This window comes from Gadus chalcogrammus, chromosome 12 (assembly GCF_026213295.1).
Source record: "Gadus chalcogrammus isolate NIFS_2021 chromosome 12, NIFS_Gcha_1.0, whole genome shotgun sequence".
Classification (NCBI taxonomy): Eukaryota; Metazoa; Chordata; class Actinopteri; order Gadiformes; family Gadidae; genus Gadus; species Gadus chalcogrammus.
Window position 1 is genome coordinate 9026941 of NC_079423.1, and position 3532 is coordinate 9030472.

General features: G+C 45.0%; 5 non-coding genes and 1 pseudogene across 5 annotated transcripts; all 6 read left to right on the forward strand.

The window, feature by feature from the left end:
- Nucleotides 1-60: 60 nt before the first annotated feature.
- Nucleotides 61-179, forward strand: LOC130397616 (5S ribosomal RNA). Its single transcript, XR_008900199.1, has one exon. It is a non-coding gene; the product is annotated as a 5S ribosomal RNA (ribosomal RNA).
- Nucleotides 180-708: 529 nt separating this feature from the next.
- On the forward strand, nt 709-827 carry LOC130397618 (5S ribosomal RNA). Its single transcript, XR_008900201.1, has one exon. It is a non-coding gene; the product is annotated as a 5S ribosomal RNA (ribosomal RNA).
- A 529-nt stretch (nt 828-1356) lies between these two features.
- On the forward strand, nt 1357-1475 carry LOC130397619 (5S ribosomal RNA). The gene has a single exon (XR_008900202.1). It is a non-coding gene; the product is annotated as a 5S ribosomal RNA (ribosomal RNA).
- Nucleotides 1476-2004: 529 nt separating this feature from the next.
- On the forward strand, nt 2005-2123 carry LOC130397620 (5S ribosomal RNA). The gene has a single exon (XR_008900203.1). It is a non-coding gene; the product is annotated as a 5S ribosomal RNA (ribosomal RNA).
- Nucleotides 2124-2652: 529 nt separating this feature from the next.
- LOC130397621 (5S ribosomal RNA) lies at nt 2653-2771 on the forward strand. Its single transcript, XR_008900204.1, has one exon. It is a non-coding gene; the product is annotated as a 5S ribosomal RNA (ribosomal RNA).
- A 529-nt stretch (nt 2772-3300) lies between these two features.
- LOC130396101 (5S ribosomal RNA) lies at nt 3301-3423 on the forward strand (annotated as a pseudogene).
- The last annotated feature ends 109 nt before the right edge of the window (nt 3424-3532 follow it).

Genomic DNA, 3532 nt, shown 5'->3' on the forward strand with positions numbered 1-3532 from the left:
GCAGCTTTCTCACTCCTTATGTGCTACTGTATAAAACCTGGTTTTGCGCCTGCACTAATTGCTTACGGCCATACCACCCTGAACACGCCCGATCTCGTCTGATCTCGGAAGCTAAGCAGGGTCGGGCCTGGTTAGTACTTGGATGGGAGACCGCCTGGGAATACCAGGTGCTGTAAGCTTTTTCTTTTTCAACTCGAGCTCATTGACTCCGTGGCCTACCGTGGCGTACCGTGACCTGATGTTTACTGCCAACCGCTTTGGAGGATTTAAGCAACATACAAAAACTGACAACGTCTCTCAAAACTATTTTTGTGAAACATGAGGACAGTATAGTGATACTGCCAGCAGGGAGCACCAGAGAGCTGAACCGACAGTTGTACATTTCTTAAACTTTCACCAACACAAACACGCACGCTCACTTCAGATCATGGGAGGACGTCAAAAAATCACCACCCATTCTCTGACACTTTAACCGTTAACCTTGGTTCAAACATTTAACATCACACGCACACGCAGTGTATTTCAGATAATTAATGAATTCAGATGTCACAATGATCGTTTACATGGATAAGGAGTCCTACTGAATCAATTACTGCCGTTTATATCTAACTAATGATTGTTTTTGTAAAAGTGTAACGTCGAGCCTCAGCAGCTTTCTCACTCCTTATGTGCTACTGTATAAAACCTGGTTTTGCGCCTGCACTAATTGCTTACGGCCATACCACCCTGAACACGCCCGATCTCGTCTGATCTCGGAAGCTAAGCAGGGTCGGGCCTGGTTAGTACTTGGATGGGAGACCGCCTGGGAATACCAGGTGCTGTAAGCTTTTTCTTTTTCAACTCGAGCTCATTGCCTCCGTGGCCTACCGTGGCGTACCGTGACCTGATGTTTACTGCCAACCGCTTTGGAGGATTTAAGCAACATACAAAAACTGACAACGTCTCTCAAAACTATTTTTGTGAAACATGAGGACAGTATAGTGATACTGCCAGCAGGGAGCACCAGAGAGCTGAACCGACAGTTGTACATTTCTTAAACTTTCACCAACACAAACACGCACGCTCACTTCAGATCATGGGAGGACGTCAAAAAATCACCACCCATTCTCTGACACTTTAACCGTTAACCTTGGTTCAAACATTTAACATCACACGCACACGCAGTGTATTTCAGATAATTAATGAATTCAGATGTCACAATGATCGTTTACATGGATAAGGAGTCCTACTGAATCAATTACTGCCGTTTATATCTAACTAATGATTGTTTTTGTAAAAGTGTAACGTCGAGCCTCAGCAGCTTTCTCACTCCTTATGTGCTACTGTATAAAACCTGGTTTTGCGCCTGCACTAATTGCTTACGGCCATACCACCCTGAACACGCCCGATCTCGTCTGATCTCGGAAGCTAAGCAGGGTCGGGCCTGGTTAGTACTTGGATGGGAGACCGCCTGGGAATACCAGGTGCTGTAAGCTTTTTCTTTTTCAACTCGAGCTCATTGACTCCGTGGCCTACCGTGGCGTACCGTGACCTGATGTTTACTGCCAACCGCTTTGGAGGATTTAAGCAACATACAAAAACTGACAACGTCTCTCAAAACTATTTTTGTGAAACATGAGGACAGTATAGTGATACTGCCAGCAGGGAGCACCAGAGAGCTGAACCGACAGTTGTACATTTCTTAAACTTTCACCAACACAAACACGCACGCTCACTTCAGATCATGGGAGGACGTCAAAAAATCACCACCCATTCTCTGACACTTTAACCGTTAACCTTGGTTCAAACATTTAACATCACACGCACACGCAGTGTATTTCAGATAATTAATGAATTCAGATGTCACAATGATCGTTTACATGGATAAGGAGTCCTACTGAATCAATTACTGCCGTTTATATCTAACTAATGATTGTTTTTGTAAAAGTGTAACGTCGAGCCTCAGCAGCTTTCTCACTCCTTATGTGCTACTGTATAAAACCTGGTTTTGCGCCTGCACTAATTGCTTACGGCCATACCACCCTGAACACGCCCGATCTCGTCTGATCTCGGAAGCTAAGCAGGGTCGGGCCTGGTTAGTACTTGGATGGGAGACCGCCTGGGAATACCAGGTGCTGTAAGCTTTTTCTTTTTCAACTCGAGCTCATTGACTCCGTGGCCTACCGTGGCGTACCGTGACCTGATGTTTACTGCCAACCGCTTTGGAGGATTTAAGCAACATACAAAAACTGACAACGTCTCTCAAAACTATTTTTGTGAAACATGAGGACAGTATAGTGATACTGCCAGCAGGGAGCACCAGAGAGCTGAACCGACAGTTGTACATTTCTTAAACTTTCACCAACACAAACACGCACGCTCACTTCAGATCATGGGAGGACGTCAAAAAATCACCACCCATTCTCTGACACTTTAACCGTTAACCTTGGTTCAAACATTTAACATCACACGCACACGCAGTGTATTTCAGATAATTAATGAATTCAGATGTCACAATGATCGTTTACATGGATAAGGAGTCCTACTGAATCAATTACTGCCGTTTATATCTAACTAATGATTGTTTTTGTAAAAGTGTAACGTCGAGCCTCAGCAGCTTTCTCACTCCTTATGTGCTACTGTATAAAACCTGGTTTTGCGCCTGCACTAATTGCTTACGGCCATACCACCCTGAACACGCCCGATCTCGTCTGATCTCGGAAGCTAAGCAGGGTCGGGCCTGGTTAGTACTTGGATGGGAGACCGCCTGGGAATACCAGGTGCTGTAAGCTTTTTCTTTTTCAACTCGAGCTCATTGCCTCCGTGGCCTACCGTGGCGTACCGTGACCTGATGTTTACTGCCAACCGCTTTGGAGGATTTAAGCAACATACAAAAACTGACAACGTCTCTCAAAACTATTTTTGTGAAACATGAGGACAGTATAGTGATACTGCCAGCAGGGAGCACCAGAGAGCTGAACCGACAGTTGTACATTTCTTAAACTTTCACCAACACAAACACGCACGCTCACTTCAGATCATGGGAGGACGTCAAAAAATCACCACCCATTCTCTGACACTTTAACCGTTAACCTTGGTTCAAACATTTAACATCACACGCACACGCAGTGTATTTCAGATAATTAATGAATTCAGATGTCACAATGATCGTTTACATGGATAAGGAGTCCTACTGAATCAATTACTGCCGTTTATATCTAACTAATGATTGTTTTTGTAAAAGTGTAACGTCGAGCCTCAGCAGCTTTCTCACTCCTTATGTGCTACTGTATAAAACCTGGTTTTGCGCCTGCACTAATTGCTTACGGCCATACCACCCTGAACACGCCCGATCTCGTCTGATCTCGGAAGCTAAGCAGGGTCGGGCCTGGTTTAGTACTTGAGAAGGGAAGGACCGCCTGGGAATACCAGGTGCTGTAAGCTTTTTCTTTTTCAACTCGAGCTCATTGACTCCGTGGCCTACCGTGGCGTACCTTGACCTGTGTTTACTGCCACAACCGCTTTGGAGGATTTAAGCAACATACAAAAACTG